General features: G+C 41.1%; 1 protein-coding gene across 9 annotated transcripts in view; it reads left to right on the forward strand.

Annotated features, from left to right (window-relative positions):
- Positions 1-19,547, forward strand: part of LOC137320757 (teneurin-3) — a 736,578-nt gene that overhangs the window by 521,393 nt on the left and 195,638 nt on the right. The gene's annotated exons all lie outside the window — the stretch shown is intronic.

Here is a 19,547-nt window from a genome sequence, read left to right on the forward strand (position 1 = left end):
CCCAGGTGATTATTTAATGACCAAGCATAAAAAAGGAAAATCTACCCTGACACATGTAATGCACAAAATATAGCAGAAATGATGGAGACTGTGAATGCCTTTAAAGCAACCTGCCAACTTTCACCCTTTAGCTCATCTCTAGCATTCATCAAAGCTTGCCATCTGATTGCTGATCCTTCTTTCACCTCTAGCCTTCAACCTCTTTCTCTCTGTCACAATCTTTCCTGTCTCTCTTTTATCAATACTATTATGCTCAGTGCTGCACTGGAGTTTTGATCCTCCTAAACTCCAAATATGCTGTCCTACACATTCTTCCTCCTACTGGCAATCTCACCGTGTTAAAATCAGAATTCACCGAGTCTCTGAGCCTCATTCAATCTTTTCCAGACATCAATGTGACAACACTTCTATTCTCCCCCCCGCTAATGTTCCCTACAAACCTACTCCCTCAATTAACCGCGACTTCAGCTCTTCCACACTTTTCAACTCGCTGGTCTCCTATGTTACGGGCTTGACCCATCACCTCAGTTTCTCAAATTTAAAAAGAAAATGTAGAGCAGGCTGCGATATGCGGTGTTTGTGCATGAAGCTGTTGCATTCCTCTTGCAGTGGATCACCTTTCAAACAGTCCCATGCTGGCTGCACCCATCACATTTAACATGTGTAATTATGAGTGGCTGGGAGTGAGCAGTACAGCAGTAATTCAATCTCGGAGCTTTTGATGGCATTATAAACAGTGAGAGCGAAGGTCATCTGGTTTATGGACGTCATCTGAACCCCAGGATTAAATTACAGCTTTTACTATCTCTAATGTCAATTAGTTTTTAAATATACATATTTAAATATAAACTATGGGCTCGATAAAAGAAAACTCACATTAATGTGGCTAAAATTAAATTGAATGTAGACTATTTAGAGTCTTTTGTGATGTCATTAATGCTTAATAAGATTCACAGGAGGGAATAATAGAATTATTTTGCAATTCTTAGACAAGATTACGGGGGAATTAAGAGCCTTGCATTTATTGCAAGGTAATTATTTAGCAGTTCCAAAACAAAATTACAGGGAAATTAAAATGTATCATATGTACATAGTGTTTGTTTGCCATGTACATAAAAAAAGCAATTAGCTGGAATTTTCATACAGTAACCAATGTAGAAGCCAGTCAGGGCAACAGGGATGATTCGTCAGTGTATCCTTTCGTTGAGCAGAAAAGATTTTGTTTCATTTTATTTTTCACTCCCATTTTAAATTAGTTTTTACCTTTTGATTCCATTCCCACTCCATGCCCAGACCACGTAATGCTCATTAAGACCAGCCGTTCTGCTCCAAAGCCTCGTATAGTTCCACACAAAATGGTCATTAAGAGGTGAACTGAAATACTGGAGGCGGGTCCCTCTCCTTCACTAAGGACGTGACTTCATTATTACATAGAATTTACAGCACAGAAACAGGCCATTCAGCCCAACTGGTCTATGCCGGTGTTTATGCTCCACATAAGCTTCCTCCCACCCTACTTCATCTAACCCTATCCGCGTTCCCTTCTATTCCATTCTCCCTCATGTATTTATCTAACTTCCCCTCAAATGCATCTATGCTATTCGCCTCAACTACTCCATGTGGTAGCAAGTTCCACGTTCTAACCATTCTCTGGGTAAAGAAATCACCGCTGACTTAACACGTAGAGGGGTATATTTTCAGATTGGCAGAGTTCACAGATGAACGTTTAATAAGCTAAATTTGCATCTTCGCTGCCTGGGCATTGGTCTGGCAGAACAGATCTCTTGCCCTTTTATAGAACCTGTTCGCTTGGAATGAAAATCAGGCAGATTCTACAATGGCGGGTGAGCCGCTCCACCAGATCACTGCCCAGGCAGTGAAAGCTAAAATTTACCCCAAAGTACCCCTAATTTTAGGCAGATGTTAATGCCTGCTGAAAAATAAGGCACAGAGGGATGCAATATAAGTGTTTATATGTGAATTCAACAATTAGAAAATATACCCCAGAAAATCGTAGAGGCAAATCCATGGGCTTCCACTGCATTGGCACAATGCTGTAATAAACTCCGATTCTCATTCCTTTTGAGAAACTGGTTCACCTTCCCTGAAATTTCCCTTTGGAATCCCTTCATCTATTCCTGTCATGTGGTGTAGGTACTGAGCTATGCAGATTAGGACGATCCCAGATTTAATTTGGCAGTGAGTTAAGTCAGTCTCAGCTGGAGCAGGAGGAGTGGTGCTATAATTCACCTGGGCAAACCCTGGGCCACATTTGGAACTCGGGAATGTACAAGTCTGGAGGAAACCATTGCGGCCCATCTGACCAAAGTTGGGAAAATGCTGCACAATGTTCTACAGTAACCTTGCGCAATCAATCAGCTGGGGTCTGCTGATTGTTATCAAGTTGGCACCTGTTGGAAAGCCCACCCATATGTGCGTTGGATAAGGGAAAGAGTTTGGTCATTTCTGTGATGCCTCCCAAAATCAAATAGCCTGTCAGCATTAATAAGACTGAAAGGAACAGGAGTAGGCCATTCAGCCCCTCGAGCCTGTTTGGCCATTCAATCAGATCATGGCTGATCTGTCTCTTAACCCCATCTATCCAACTTGGTTCTGTAACCCTTAATACCCTTACCTCCCACACCAAGAATAGCCACTTGGCAGCTGTTGCACTGTACTCAAGTGCAACTCATCAGTTTCAAGAGATAAATGTAGACAATGGGGATAATGAACCTAAAGAAGGGCTGGCGGTAGGCCCACTACTAGGGGGTAGGCTTTAGTTTCACAATCCTGAATCACCACAGGAAGAGTTCCTGATTGTCACAGGGATGTCTGGGAAAGGTTTCTGAGAACCTATTTGGTTAGAGTTAAAAAAAAGTGCTTATTATAGACCCCCAAATAGTGAGAAGGAGATAGAGGAGCTCATCTGTCTGCAAATTTCTGAGAAATGTAACAATAGTAGAGCAGTAATAGGGACTTCAATTACCCTAATATAGACTGGGAAGAAACAATGTAAAGGGCAAGGAAGTGAAGAATTCCTAAAAAGCATGCAGGAGAACTTTCTTAATCTCTTAAGTATGTTTCTAGCCCAACAAGGAAGGAAGCAGTGTTGGACCTAGTTCTGGGGAATGAAATAGGGCAAGTGGAGTATATTTCCGTGGGAGAACATCTGGGTAATAGTGATCATAATATAATTATGTTTAAAGTAGTTACAGAAAGGGACAAAGAAAAATCAACAGTGAAAATACCCAACTGGAAGAGAGCCAATTTCAGTGATTTGAGAAAGGATTTAGCACAGGTGGACTAGAAACAAAGTTTGGCCAAGAAAACAGTAAATGAGCAATGGCAGGCCTTCAAGGCGGAGATAGTTCGGGTACAAACCAAGCATATTCCGATAAGAAGGGAAGATAGGGTTTGCTAAAGCTAGAGCTCCCTGGATGACAAAAGAAATAGAGGTTAAAATAAAAGCAAAAAAGGAGCTTTATGACAAATGTCAGGTACGGAATACCGTAGAAAACCAGGCAGAATACAGAGAGTGCAGGGGGAAATTGAAAAAGGATATCAGAGAGAATATGAGAATAGAGTAGCGGGTAACATAAAAGGGAACCCAAAAATCTCTTATAGACATACAAAAAGTAAAGGGATAGTTAAAGAAATGGTAAGGCCAATTAGGGACAAAGAAGGAAATCTTCTTGTGGAGGCAGAGGGCATGACTGAGGTACTGAATGAGTACTTCGCATCTGTCTTCGCAAAAGAAGAGGATGAAGTTAATATCGCAGTAGAGGAGGAAGGAGTAGAGATATCAGAAAGGATAAAAATAGATAGAAAGGAGGTGCTAAATAGGTTGGCATCACTCAAAGTTAACAAGTCACCCGGTCCAGATGGGATGCATCCTAGGTTGCTGAGGGAAGAAAGTGTGGAGATAGCAGAAGCACTGACCGCAATCTTTTAATCCTCCCTGGATATGGGAGTGGTGCCAGAGAACTGGAGGATTGCAAATGTTACACCCCTATTCAAAATAGGGGAGGAGGATAAATCTGGTAGCTACAGGCCAATCAGTCAAACGTTAATGATGCGAAAACTTCTAGGGACCATTGTCAAGGACAAAATTAATTCTCACTTGGAGAAGCATGGGTTAATAAGGGACAGCCAGCACAGATTTGTTGAAGGCAAATCGTGTCTGACTAACCTGATCGAGGAGTTATTTGACGAACTATCAGAGAGGGTTGATGAAGATAGTACAGTAGATGTTATATATATGGGAACATAGGAGCAGGAGTAGGCCATTCAGCCCCTCGTGCCTGCTCCGCCATTTGATAAGATCATGGCTGATCTGTGATCTGACTCCATATACCTGCCTTTGGCCCATATCCCTTAATACCTTTGGTTGCCAAAAAGCTATCTATCTCAGATTTAAATTTAGCAATTGAGCTAGTATCAATCGCCGTTTGTGGAAGAGAGTTCCAAACTTCTACCACCCTTTGTGTGTAGAAATGTTTTCTAATCTCACTCCTGAAAGGTCTGGTTCTAATTTTTAGACTGTGCCCCCTACTCCTAGAATCCCCAACCAGCGGAAATAGTTTCTCTCTATCCACCCTATCCGCTCCCCTTAATATCTTATAAACTTTGATCAGATCACCCCTTAATCTTAGAAACTCCAGAGAATACAACCCCAACTTGTGTAATCTCTCCTCGTAACTTAACCCTTGAAGTCCGGGTATCATTCTAGTAAACCTACACTGCACTCCCTCCAAGGCCATTATGTCCTTCCGAAGGTGCGGTGCCCATATATGGACTTTCAAACAGCATTTGATAAAGTACCACATAAAAGTTATTCAGAAAATAGAAGCACATGGGATTAAAGGGACAGTGGTAACTTGGGTACGTAATTGACTAAGGGATAGGAGGCAGAGAGTAGTGAACAACGGATGTTTTTCTGATTGGAGAGAAGTGTCCAGTGGGGTCCCCCAGGGATCGGTATTCGGACCACTGGTTTTCTTGTTATATATAAGTGACCTGGACTTGGGTATCGGGAGTACAATTTCAAAGTTTGTAGATGATATAAAACTTGGCAACGTAGTAAATAATGAGAAGGATAGTAGCAGATTTCAGGACAACATAGACAGACTGGTGAAATGGGCAGATACGTGGCAGATGCAATTTAATGCAGATAAGTGTGAAGTGATGCACTTTGGGAGGAACAAAAATGGAGAGGCAGTATCATCCAAATGGTACTATTTTGAGGGGGGTGCAAGAGCAGAGGGACCTGGGGGTACATATTCACAAATCTTTGAAGGTGGCAGGGCAAGTTGATAAGGTGGTTAAGAAAGCGTACAGGATACTTGGCTTTGTAAATAGGGGCTTTGAATACAAAAACAAGGAAGTCATGCTAAACCTTTACATATCACTGGTTGGGCCTCAGCTGGGGTAGTATGTACAATTCTATGCACCACACTTTAGAAAGGATGTCAAATTGGACAGCTCTTTCAAAGCCGAATGGCCTCCTTCTGTGCTGTAAGATTCTACGAGAGCACTTCCTGTAAAAGAAGGAGACCGAAAGGGCAAATCAATCTCGGTGGCTTTCACATCCCTCTGGCTGACCTTTCAAACGCCTGAATTCACAGAAACCTGACAACTCAATAAACTTAAATTGCAACTCTTATTCCTTCAGTGTGGACATCACCAGAAATCGCAATGTTAAGCACAAGGCCAGCAAAATATAATCCCAGAGTAAAAGCAAAGTAAAATTAATCAACCAACTCCACTGTATATGATCATCAAAAATAAGGAGCAGCTTGTTCATGTTCATCATCTGGACCTCTTGACCAAATGATTACCTTGCAATCTCTCTTGGGTATCCATTTTCCCCTCTAAAATGTAACCAAGTTTTATTTAACACAGCGATCTTAAGGCATTGTTCAGGTGACCAAGAGTTCTTTTACAATGAATAATCTTTATAGGTCAGCTAAAAAGGGAGGCTGCACTTTTAATAGCTACTTACGATGCTTGATCAGTTTTGTGTTTAGCACCACAATGTATGTGTGTGTCTGTTTTGTGGGTAATGCTTCATGAATTTTATGATGCTTAATGAAAGCAAGCCACTCTCATTTTTATAAAGCCATTGGTTAGAGGTGACCAGCAAGGAGAATTGGTGACATTACTTTTAAATCTGGAACAGCAAATATCTATTTTTGGGACGTTGCAAATATTGTGTTTCACAATTGCAGGCACATAACCTGCATTGGTAATGTCACAAAACAATTTTTGTATTAAAACAGTAAATCTCATTCTCCTGGGATGTACTTGTAACCCTGGGGAGCTGGCTGTTGCAGCAGTATCCATTGCTATGTTAGTCTTCTAAGTTGCTAGAAAAGTATAAAGGGTATGGGATTAAAGTTGTAATATCTGTCCCTCCCAGCTGTTTTTATTAGATATACCATTACTTTCCAAGAAACAAGAAGAGGGAAGAGGATAGTACATTTTATGTTGAGCTGCTGTCAGAGTTGCTGACTTTTGACATGTCCAACAGGGAGCATGTTGGGGTGGGGTCATTGCTTGAGATCTTTAGGAAAATTTGGGTCTTTCCCAGAGATTCGAGGGCCTGGACAATAGTTCATTCAAAGAAAAACACCCTTACGCGGTAGTTTCGTTAATCAAAGTGATTATTTAATGATTTAAAAAGGAGTACATAAGCATGAAGCAACTTAATCAATATGTGGATTACTCTACCCGATTCCTACAAGCAGGTATAAAGCAAAGCTAGCAAGTTACACATACAACCTCTATAAAACATCGAGGCAGCCATTTAGAAGCAGGGTGTTGATCGCTGCGGGAACAGGTGTGTCATTGAGGGATGGGTCGAGTGATGTGTTGAGATTCTTTGTCTTCTCATCAAGGTTTGCCTCTTTGTCGAAGTTCAGAAGTAAAGTATCAAGGCTCTGTGCCTTCTCATCAAGGTTTGTCTTTTTGTCAAATTTCAGAAGTACAGTCTGTTTGTCGAAGTTCAGAAGTGAAGTCTTTTTGTCAAAGTTCAGAAGCAAAGCATCGAAGTGCTCATTGTTAGAGGATCTCATACTGTTGCTCTTCAACTTCAACTGTTGCTCCTGCAACTGTTGACTGTTGAAGCTTCTATGATGTCCGATCTTTGTGTGGTTTTTGACTGATAGAGTGTTCTCCAAGTAACGAGAAGGCCCAGTTTGGCCACTCACCCATTGGTGCATTGATGATGGATGTTTGGTTGGACCACTCAAGAACCATGTGAATCCAGGTGCATTTATGAGCTCCTCTGTTTTGAGAATCAGGTTGTTGTTGAGCATCAAAGATGTCCTGAGAACTGACGTCATTAGAACCTTCTCTATAGCCATCATTTAATTAGTTGTTTATCCTTTGCATTTACGGCGAGAACCTAAGACCAGTTCAAACTCTCTGGAAGGTGATGAAAGCTTCTGTCTTTCATGCTTATTAGTTGTTACTGAAAACTGCAGCTTGTTGATGTTTCTGTACTTTGCTGCTTTTGCAGTTTAAACTGATGTCCAAATGTCCAGTTTAAACTGATTGCACTTTGCTATCTTTGCAGTTGTGAATTTATACTGTCCAAATGTCCAACCGTAATGTCAAGGGGCGAGTTAACCCTTGATTTCACATGTACTATCCTTGAAGGGACCAGTTAACCTTTTACTTTGAGTCATCCAGTAGGTCTTCCGTGCACATCACTGTCCAAATGTAATGTCAAGGGACGAGTTAACCATTGATCTCAAATGTACTGTCCAAGTGAATGTCCAAATCCTTAAAGGGACTAGTTAACTCTTTACGTTGAGTCATCCAGCAGTTCAAAGGAATAAAATGGGGTCTGACCCAAGGTCCAAAATCCTTAGTTCTGAGATTAACTTTGCATATGATGAAAATTGATCTATTAATTACCTTAAATCATTAATAGGTCCAAATTATAAGACACACAATTGACATCAGATTTATGTTATAGAAATGTCCAGGTAATCCACTTACAAACCAGACTGTCCAGTCCAAATCCTGATGGATAGTAACCCTGGCTGCTCTCTGTAAACACCAGCTTGTCACCATGGTAATTTATCAATTATCCTTGTGGTCTTTGTGCTTTTAAAATTGCCAATTCACTGCCCAATCATGGGTAGTTTTGTACCACAAACTCATGCCTTCAAATATGATCCTTATAGCTGAGAAACCTGAATCTAGGAGCCAGAGGTGAATGGGCAGCATGGTCACTCATTTTATTTTGTCCCCTACCCATGCTGCTCTTGGAATTTAAAAGTTATTAGGCACAAAATTGTTCTCCTTTTGTTCTTGCCTTCATTCCTCGGCTATGGGGGTAAGCAGATGACCAACTCCCAACTATTCCAGTGCCAATCTATAACCTGTCTTTCAGATGAGACGTTAAACCGAGGCCTATCTGCCCTCTCAGGCGGACGTAAGCGATCCCATGGCGCTATTTCAAAGAGGAATAGTGAGTTCTCCCCGGCGTCCTGGCCATTATTTATTCCTCAACCAACACCGCTAAAACAGATTATCTGGTCATTATCTCATTTCTGTTTGTGGGACCTTGCTGTGGACAAATTGGCTGCCATCTTTCTTACATTACAACTGTGACTACATTTTTAAAAATAAAGTACTTCATTGGCTGTAAAGCACTCTGGGACGTCCTGAGGTCATGAACGATGCTGTATAAATGCAAGGCTTTTTATTTCTGGCACAAGTAAGTGCCCAAGAGGAGCCAATATAGACTCGTCTTCTGATTCTTCCCTTCCTGCCTGTCTATAGATATTTTCCCTCCAGTCGGTGCTTCCTCCTGACAGCGTGACCGATTCTGAATTCATCATATGAGGCTCCACAGACAGCCTCTTGTCCGACCATATCAGTGCACCAACACATTGCAGCACTGGGCCACGTATTTAAACAAACTTTAAACTACTTCTCAGGGCAACTAGAGATAGTCAATAAATGCAGTCTTGCCACATCCTGAGAACAAAATATAAAATAGCCTTTTCCAGCAACACCTATTGGGAAGGAGCGAAAGGAAATGAAGCGATCACTTTCAATAAACATGCTTGCGTTTTGTTTTCATGCTTCACTAATCATTCCTGCTTCTAAATCAGCCTGAGTACACAGAGGTTTCCATCTGTTTCATCTTGAACTTGACAGGTAGATGATTGGACACTGCCTGCAGTTTTAAAGGAGAAATTATTCAGCCAAAATTTTTTTGTTTAGTATTTTTGACAGATGGTCTGAACAGGACAACTAAAGACAGCTGATCTGCTGTTTTCAAATACTTGTTAATATGGGCTGTTTTACAGTATTCTGTGTTAAGGAAGACTCTTGCTGTTTACTTACTGCTCTAATAGCCGCAGTTGGCTAGAGGTTCCTGTGGGTGGTGAGATAGCCTCAATTATCATTGATTTTTTTTGTATTTAGGGACTTACAATTGTGTTGAGGTTCCTCAGCTGATGGACTTTTGTGAGTAAGATTCAAACTTATTTTGACAGCACTTATTGTGAGCTCTTGTTTATGGAATGGATGCTAATGTTCTTAAGGCATTTAAATGTACTTTGCTTTGTAGTAGAGCAATTGCATTGGTTTGTCTTTTGGTGGTTTGTAACCAGGAAATTGTGTCTTTTTATTTTCAGTGTCAGTCTTTAGTAGCATGACGCTATGGGTTTAATATATGCCGAGCAATGTATGGGAACTGTGTGGCGCATTGGGTTTATCGAGAGGTTTTTTTTTTACCTTCAGGAGCAGGCTTTGGTTCCAGGCCTGACTGAAAATCCTCTCTATTTACCAATGATAAGAGTTTGACTCAACCTAGTTGAGACAAGTCCAGTGCAAATCTACCCATAACCTGGCATTAAATTGGCAGTCTCACTGAGACGGGCAACAGAGACGGTTTGGTGTAAGAAATGGAAATGGACAGAGTTATTCTTTTTGACTTTGGGGTTAAGGCACAGTTGAGGGAAGCTGGAGGAATCTCTTCCTGAATCTGAACTGTACCCTGACCTGGGAGCGTTGAGGCTGGTACTGAGTGCAAAAGGAGAGAAGTGTTCCATTCCCTAACATGTATATGAACATAAGAACAGTCAATATTGAGAAAAAACTCTTCGGCCCTCAAATAAATTAACTCTTTCACCAAAGATGGGACATCCTTTTGATAAGCACAAAGTGCATACTCCCCTCTACCTCAAAATATATGTTGTAAAAATGTATTAGAAGGTAAGCTCCATACTCTGCAACACCTTAGGTCAATATGCAGTGTGTCTTTTGCACCATTGAATATTCATGCAAAATCCAGTTAGAATTGACTCTTTGAAATCCAGACTGTAGGTTTTCCACACTCCAGTCTACACGCGACACATACAAGCTCAGCAAGTGTACCGAGCTGCATTCTCACATGTCCTACAAATGAGACACCTGTATGTAGTGTATTACAGAAAGGTGGCAGCTCACAGTGTGTTGTTGCTTGACTTGTAAGACATTTGCCCCGGTAGCACCCCAGGAGTACAGGTAGCATGGCTCGTCATTAGACACAGCCTCTAGCTTTCACCTGTGGAAACTTCAGTTCAAGTTTAGATCAATGAAGGAAGATAATTGCTTTCTGTATGTGACAGCTCCTGTTGCTCTGCAGTAAACCATAGTCAGTTACTAGTTATAGAGCTGCACTGAAATGAAGACCTCAATTGTTCTTGCACATTGAGAAGTATTTTATATCCAAGGGGTGATTTAATTGAGATCTTAAAATTTAGATCTTCCTTTAAGTATACATTTATTTCCATTTTCTGTCCCCTCCTGAGCTCATTCAGACTGCTGGAGTACAATCGCACAGGCATCCGGCAACCTCCTTTATGTCAATCAAGTGGCCATTATTCATTTGTGAGTCTTTATAGTGCATGTCGGTAGACTAATCCCACAAGGAGAGCATCACAGCCAAACCTGATACTCTCCTTACCTGTGTCCACATTTGCACAGTTCTAGCAGGGTTCAGTGGATAGGGATCAGATGTGGGAACTCTAGCTGATCTTTCCCTTTCCATCGAGAAAGAGGAGAGAGAGAGAGAAAAAGAAAATTGCTCTTGACCTGTATATTTACCATTTCTGACATAATACTATTAGATGATTCTTTACCCCTCTGAAGTGAAGCTAAAGAAATTATGACACTGAAGGCTTGAATGTTTATAGTTTTGCATACTGAGAAAAAAGTGAGCTAATGTTATATTGGAAAAATGCTTCATAGTTTTGGAACCTGGGTTAAATATAGTCCAGAATAAGGAATTAAGGTCTTCCACTAAAGAATCACAGGAAGAACTTTAGATTATCCTTGGATATGGAAGTTGTTTGAGAAAACGGAGGGTAACCAATGTAACATCTCTGTTCAATGAGGGAGAGAAGTATAAATTGGGTAACTATAGCTCAATGAGCCTAAAATCAATAGTGGGAAAGCTTCCAGAGGCCATAAACAGGAAAAAAATAATACTTAGAAGACGTGGGTAAATTAAGGACATTCAGCATGGATTTATAAAATCTAAGTTATGATTGACAAATTTAATAAAGTTCTTTGAGGAAATAATGAATTGTATTGGTAAAGGAAATGCAGTGGATGTTGTTTGGGGTACTCATTATACACAGAACAAGGAGGTTTCGGGCCACTTGGACCCCAACAGGCTGCCAGTAAAATGCTGCAGCTAATTACTCCTTTCACAAGGGAATCAATTAGAAGGAGTGATAGGTTTTGTTGTCACATATTTGAAATAGTGCACAAGTGGGCAGAAGGAAACTAACTCAATCTATCAACATTAATACCATGTAATAAAGGAAATAAATCCAGTACAATGGATGTTGTGCATGGATTTTCAAAGGCATTTGATAAGGTGTTGCATCGGTTGTGAGGTTGTGGAATGCACCATTGGAGTTAGTGATTGAAGCAGAGTCAGTGTCAGCATTTAAGAATAGGTTAGATATGTGGTTGAAGGAAAGGAAGATAAAGGGTATTGGAACAAGGCAAGCACATGGGATTAGGACTACTGCTCGTATGGAGGATAAACACCAACATAGATTGGTTGGGCTGAATGGCCTGTTTTCATATTGTAATTACTATGTAGTTCTATGTTTGAATCTAGGGCCTACCAAGAGAGATCATGTAAGATGTTCCTTTAAGTTGCTAAGAACCTTTGGCCAGACTGACCTATGGACCCCTCCTACAGAGCAGCAAGCTGCCACTCCAAACGCCCACCACCTCTATTTGTTGGTGCCCCTGTAGCACTGCTAGTAACATAGGTACATCCCCATATATGTTAATGACTCCATTCCCCAGCTTTAGGCCCCGATATTAGTGGGAAGGCAGGTTGGCAGCGGTGGTGGGGGGGGTGATTGGGCGCGTGGCAAACCCGCATGAACCAAACTTACCGTTTGCGACGCGATCGCACATTGATAACGGTTAACGTCCTCTCTGGGTTTCACGCCCGGCAGCTAGCCTGATTGACAGGCTGGCTGCTATCAGGAGCTGCAACGTGAGGTGGGGGCGGAAAAGAGAGAGAGCCAGATGTCATCCGGCGCTGAACTGGAAGACCGGGGTGGGGAGGGGGGTGTGAGGAGAGGGGAAGACCGGGGGTGGGGGAGGGGGGGAGGAGAGGGAAAAACCGGGGTGGGGAGGAGGGAGAGGAGAGGGGAAGACCGGGGTGGGGAGGGGGGTGTGAGGAGAGGGGAAGACCGGGGAGGGGGGAGGAGAGGGGAAGACCGGGGAGGGGGGAGGAGAGGGAAAAACCGGGGTGTGGGGGGGAGGAGGAGAGGGGAAGATCAGGGGGACATCCAGGAGGGTGAAGAGGGGGACATCAGAGCGGGAGACATTGGACATCGGAGCAGGTTTCAAAGTTAGGTGCATTTAGTGCTTTCACTTCATTACATGTTTTATAATTTAATTTATTTCGTTTCTTTTTCCCTGATCCGGCCCTCCGCGCCTGATTTCACCAGGCTGAATCAGAAGCGGTGGGCAAGCCGCCCAGGTAAGTTTAAAAAATCTTTCCAATCACTTACTCTGTCGCAGGTAAAGTGCCTTAAGTACCTCAATGAGGTACATTTGGTTCTTTATCTGTCATCCCACTGGCTTTAATTGCCGGCAAGACTTCCAATTTCGGGTCGCCCGCACACACACAGGTGGGCCCCTGGGAAACTCGGAAGCCAGCAGGTTGGAACCGGCTTCCGAACCTGAACGGGATGTGTGCGATTTTCAGAACCCCAACGCACCTGCATTTGCCTCCTAAAATCACCCCCTTTTGGTGGGATCATGGCGCAATTGCATTTCCATAATTTCTAATCTGTGGTGTCTGGTTTTGGGCACCCACTTTGGAAAGGATGCTAAGACTATGAAGAGGCCATAAAAGCTTTACTCAGATTATATCTGGGATGAAAAGCTCCAGTTAACTCTTCTCACTGGAACAGAGAAAGTTGAGGAAATCTGGTAAAACGTTCAAAATTATGAGGGTTTTTGACAACATAAATAGGAAATAAATATTTCCACTGGTCAGTAAGTCAGTAACTAGAGAGCATAAATTTAAGATCCTCACCAAAGGAATGAAAGGCGAGGTTGGGACACTTTATTTTACATTGGGTTATTCGGACATGGAATGCCCTACCAGAAACAGAAGTGAAAGCAGAACCATAATAACTTTTAAAAGGGAACTGAATAAGTAGACCCCACTAGAACTGTTTCCCTGCACTTTCCTCATACTGTTTTAAATTTTTCTTTTTCAAACGAGATAGGTCTTTCAGAGAGCTGCTACAGGCACAATGGGTCGAATGGCCTCCTGTGCTATAAAAACCTAGGTGTCATTGCATCTGCCTTTGTTAGCCCCACCTCGCGAACTCCTTTTCCCCAACTAAATCATACAGCACATTCAGAATTCCCAGTAGTGTATTCTCCCTCACCATTTTCTATGGTGCAATTTAAGTGGCAGCAGCAACCAAGAATAATGAAGGAAAGTGTTATTTAGGCATTTCTGCTTCTTCGCAGTGGTAAGATGCAAAAGAAGTTTTGTCGATGTTCAAACGGGAAAGAAAAGAGGCAGATTTAAATTAAAGGACGTAAAATTGAGCATCTCCCTTACGGATGTGAGACCATCTCTGCCCAATTTAAATAACAGCAGCAACCAAGAATAATGGAAAGTGTTATTCGATGGGCAAAACTGTGGCAGGTGGTGTTCAATGAGGGGAAGTGTGAGGTCATCCATTTTGGACCGAAGAAAGACAGGTCAGAGTTTTGTCTAAATGGTAAAAAAACTAGGAACTGTGGAGGAGCAGAGCGATTTAGGGGTACATGTACAGAAATCACTAAAAGCTAGCAGACAGGTCCAAAAAATAATTAAAAAGGTTAATGGAATGTTAGCCTTTATCTCAAGGGGGCTGGAATTCAAAGGGATGGAAGTTATGGTACAGTTGTATAAAATCTCGGGTTAGACCACATCTAGAGTACTGCGTTCAGTTCTGGGCACTGCACCTCAGGAAGGATGTACTGGCCTTGGAGGGGCTGCAGCGCAGATTCACCAGAATGATACCGGGGCTAAAATGGTTAAATTCTGAGGACAGGTTTCATAGATTAGGCTTGTATTCCCTTGAGTATAGGAGTTTACGGGGTGATCTAATTGCGGTGTTTAAGATGATTAAAGGATTCGATAGGATCAACTCTAACCAATGACTATAAATGAGAATGGCTTGCTTTCATAAAGCGTCATAAAACTCATGAAGCATTACTCACAAAACAGACACACACATACAATCCGGTGCTTAAACACAAAACTGATCAAGATTGTAAATAGCCATTAAAGCGCAGTGTCCCTTTTTTAGCTGACCTATAAAGACTATTCATCGTAAAAGAATTCTTGGTCACCTGAACAATGGCCTAAGATCACTGTATTAAATTTAAAAAACTTGGTTACATTTTAGAGGGGAAAGTGGATGTCCAAGAGAGATTACAAGGTAGTGATTTGATCAAGAGGTCCTGATGAACCTGGTCGGGACAACGCATTTTAGGAAAGATCTTTTGGCCGTGGAGGCTGTGCAATGCAGATTCACCAGAATGATACCGGTCTAAAAGGGTTAAATTATGAGGACATGTTGCACAGACTAGGCTTGTATTCCCTTGAATATAGAAGATGAAGAAGTGATCTAATTGAAGTGTTTAAGGTGATTAAAGGAGTTGATAGGGTAGATAGAAAGAAACTATTTCCTCTGGTGGGGGAGTCCAGAACAAGGGGGTATAACCTTAAAATTAGAGCTAGGCCGTTCAGGGGTGAAGTCAGGAAGCACTTCTTCACACAAAGGGTACTGGAAATCTGGCACTCTCTTCCCCCCAAAAGTTGTTGAGACTAGGTCAATTGATAATTTCAAAACTGAGAGAGATAGACTTTTCAAAAGCAAAATACTGCGGATGCTGAAAATCTGAAATAAAACAGAAAATACTGGAGAAGCTCAGCAAGTCAGGCAGCATCTGTGCAAAAGAAACAGAGTTAACGTTTTAGGTCGAAGACCTTTCATTAGAACTGGAGATCTTCCAGTTCTGACAAAAGGTCTTCGACCTGAAACGTTAACTCTGTTTCTTTCTCCACAGATGCTGCCTGACTAGATAGGTTTTTGTTAGGTAAGGGTATTGAGGAATTTGGAGCAAAGGCAGGTAAATAGAGTTGAGGTACAGATCAGCCATGACCTAACTGAATGGTGGAATCGGCTCGAGGGGGCTGAATGGCCTACTCCTGTTCCTATGTTCCTTCCTAATTTTCCTCTATGCACTACATGCAGGTGATCCAATGCACTCAAACATGGGAACAGGAAAATCTGTCCCGTTTAGTCCAAAAGCTGAAAACATTGTTCAGTATTCCATCAGGTCCTGTTTAGTTTAAATGCTTTTTATAATGTTGTTGAAACGTCAGTTTGGATTTAGAATTCCCTTCTCATGTGACACATGGACAAATATTTCAGAATTATATCCTAACAGATCTGTGGCTATAATTTTGCTCTGGGTGGGCATGCTAACAGAGAAGTATTTGTGATTTAGTTGGTGAGCTAAGCAGCATTTCTTCCATTGTTACTACTTTTGTCACTGTAATTATCACAAGCTAAAATGAAAAAAAGATGCATTAAGCTCGTTAAAGGCTTGTTTATGATTGTAAAGATTTTGTTAAAGACCAACATTCAGAAACTTGTGTCATTTCCCTCTGCCGGGTATTATAGAATCAAAAAGGACAGAAGGGGGCATTTCGGCCCATCGTGCCTGTGTCAGCTCTCTGAAAGAGCTACTACCAATTAGTCCCACTCCCTAGCTCGTTCCCATAGTCCTGCAAATTTTTTCTTTTTTCAGTATATATTCAGTAATCTTTTAAAAGTTACTATTGAATCTGCTTCCACCACCCTTCAGGCAATGCATTCCACATCATAACAACTCACTGTAAAAAAAAAAAAAATTCCTTATCTCCCCGCTGCCGTTTTTGCCAGTTATCTTAAATCTGTGTCCTCTTGTTTCCGACCCTCCTGCCAGTGGAAATAGTTCTCTCCCTATCTACTCTATCACAACCCCTGATTATTTTGAACACCTCTATTAAATCTCCCCTTAACCTTCTTTGCTCTAAGGAGAACAATTCCAGCTTCTGTTGTGACTCCACATAATGGAATTCCCTCATCCCTAGTACCGTTCTGGTAAATCTCCTCTGCACCCACTCTAAGGCCTTGACATCCTTTCTAATATGTGGTGCCCAAAATTGGACACAATAATCTAGCTAAGGTCTAACCAGTGATTTATAAAGCTTCACCATAGCTTCCTTGCTTTTGTACTCTTTGCCTCTATTTATAAAACCAAAGTTCTGTATGCTTTTTTAACTGCTTTATCAACCTTCAAAGATTTGTGAATGTGTACCCCCAGGTTTCTCTGTTCCTGCGCCCCTTTAAAATGTTACCATTTAGTTTATACTGTCTCTCCTCATTTTTCCTTCCAAAATGCAAATTGTGTTTACTCTCATTCAGAATGTGAATAAGCTCCGAGAAAGAAGGGGAAAGTCAGCACAGATAGTAATTATCAAGTCATAATCGGTGGTGGATTTAGAGGATGTGTGAGATGCGAGTGCATCCAATTATCACCCTGACTCCCATGCAATGCCCCAAGTTTAATTTACCATTAGTGCAAATTCTGTGAGTATTGAATATTGTTTTAGAAGCAGAAAAAAATTAACTTTGTTAATCGCTCTTCTAATAAAGTCACAATGAATATTGCACTCCAATAGAAAATTACCTTAATTACAATTCACTACAATAAATCATAATATATATACAGGACATCAGTCCTTCAAGAATGTAGGTTAATTGTGATAAATTAATTGAAAACCCATTAGCTTAAAACTAATTTTCCATGGAACTAAATTGAAAGAGATTATAATGTCTTTATTTTATCTATCCTTTCCTTTTATATTTTTATTACAATTCTATTTCAAACCAGTTCCTCAGTCCAGTTTCTCACCCTGGGACTCTCCAGCTCTGCTTCCATTTGACTCTCCTTCCCTCAGGTTCTATAGTTATTCTCCCGTGTGTATTTCTGTCTCCATCTTGGCCCTTCAAAATCTCCTGCTCTCCACTTTGTTCAACTTTCTCTTGATCCTTCAAAAACTCCACCTCGACTCCTTTTTAATTTTCTCACTCTTGGTACTTCAGACCCTCTCGCATTAGTCCTCTTGCTTTATCCTTCCCTTGGTCATTCATCTCAGGAATGAGGTGCCAAAGGGTGTCCCAGCATGACTCTAAATTCATACAAGGTGGGGGGGATAAAATATTCAGGGAGGTGAGAGGAAAAGCTGTACTGTAACCAGTGCTAATAATAAAGACTAGAAACACAGAAACATGCTTTACCTTCACATGAGGCCTAATTGGATAGCTCTTTCAAAGAGCCAACATGGGCACAATGGGCTGAATGGCCTACTTCTGTGCTGTAACGTTCTATGACTATTATATATGTTATCAGACAACCAAATAATTTACAAACCTTATCGTGAGCAATATTTCATGAAATCATCTGCTTGTTTTGCTTCAAATCCTCACTGACTCTTACAGTTCCAATTGTGAATCCTTTAATTTGATTGCTGGATTTTAGTTATTTTTGTAAAATTAGAAAATGTGATGTGCTTCACAGGAACAGTAATGAACAAGTATCTACTTTATACATAGATGTAGTAGATTATTATTAGTGGAAGATTATTCCTGCATTACAACAGTGAAAGTACTTCATTGACTGTAAAGCGCTTTGGGACGTCCTGAGGTCGTGAAAGGTGCTATATAAATGCACGTTCTTTTCTTTCTGTAAGTTTAATTGCTGATATGTTAATAACATTCTTTAACTGCTTATGTTTAAAATGGCACTTTGGAAATTATAAAGCTGCATTTATTTTTTTTTAAAGTTTTCAACAACAAACACTTCAATGTACCTCCTTGTATAGCCTTCATCTCCAAATTCAGACAGGAGGGAGGGCCAGCCCAATCTTGGAAATTCAGTTATTCATTAGTTACTGAGAGTATCCGTGCAGAATCCCATGTTGCTCTCTGCTGACCTACACGGCTGTGGTAGTAAATTGGCTCTCTGAACTCTAGTCCCATCACTCCTCACTACAATTTTACCTATCAGTTTTACTCAACAGCTGGGTTCTCAATATTTTCCACATTTCCAGGAGTTAATAAGGCTATTAGCTGCTTGAGAACCATGAAATTATTGTACTCACGTCCTGATTGGCCTATTTTAGTCGTCACAGCTAAGAATTTGCAATTTACGTAATGAAAGCTAATAACATTGGCACAAGCAACTGTTACAATTGGTGGCCATAAGATTTTTAAAAAAGGAAAGAACTTGCATTTATGATGCACCTTTCACATACTGAAGATGACTTAATACATTTTACAATCAATGAATTACTTTTGAAGTGCAGTCACTGTTATATAAACAAACATGGCAGCCAATTTGCCCACAGCCAGGTCTCACAAACCACAAATGAGATGAATGATCAGTTACTCTGTTTTTGGTTGTGTTGGTTAAGGGAAAAATATTGGTTAGGATATCAGGCAAACTCCCTGATCTTCTTTGAATACTGCCATGGGATCTTTTGAAGTCCACATGAGTGGCAGACAGGGCTTCCGTTCATGCCTCAACTGAAAGATTGAACCTCTGACAGTGCAGCACTCCCTCAGTACTGCACTGGAGCATTAGCCTAGATTATGTGCTGAATTCCTGGATTGGGGCTTAAACCCACAAACCACTGACTCAGAGATAAGAATACCATCAACTGCACTTAGCTGACAAACAAAAAAAAAGAAAAACTTCTTTTGTTGAAAACGAAATATTGCCACCAGTCATTATGAACAAACTAAAAATAACCCGTCTTGTCAACGTTCCTTTGCTTTGATGTAATCCAAACTGAAAGTGTGTGAAACTTACCATTTCATTAATTTACTGTACACACTGTTTATGTCACACACACGTACACACTTGTATTTGAGTCTGGGGGACTG

The sequence above is a fragment of the Heptranchias perlo genome, chromosome 4, assembly GCF_035084215.1.
Source record: "Heptranchias perlo isolate sHepPer1 chromosome 4, sHepPer1.hap1, whole genome shotgun sequence".
Classification (NCBI taxonomy): Eukaryota; Metazoa; Chordata; class Chondrichthyes; order Hexanchiformes; family Hexanchidae; genus Heptranchias; species Heptranchias perlo.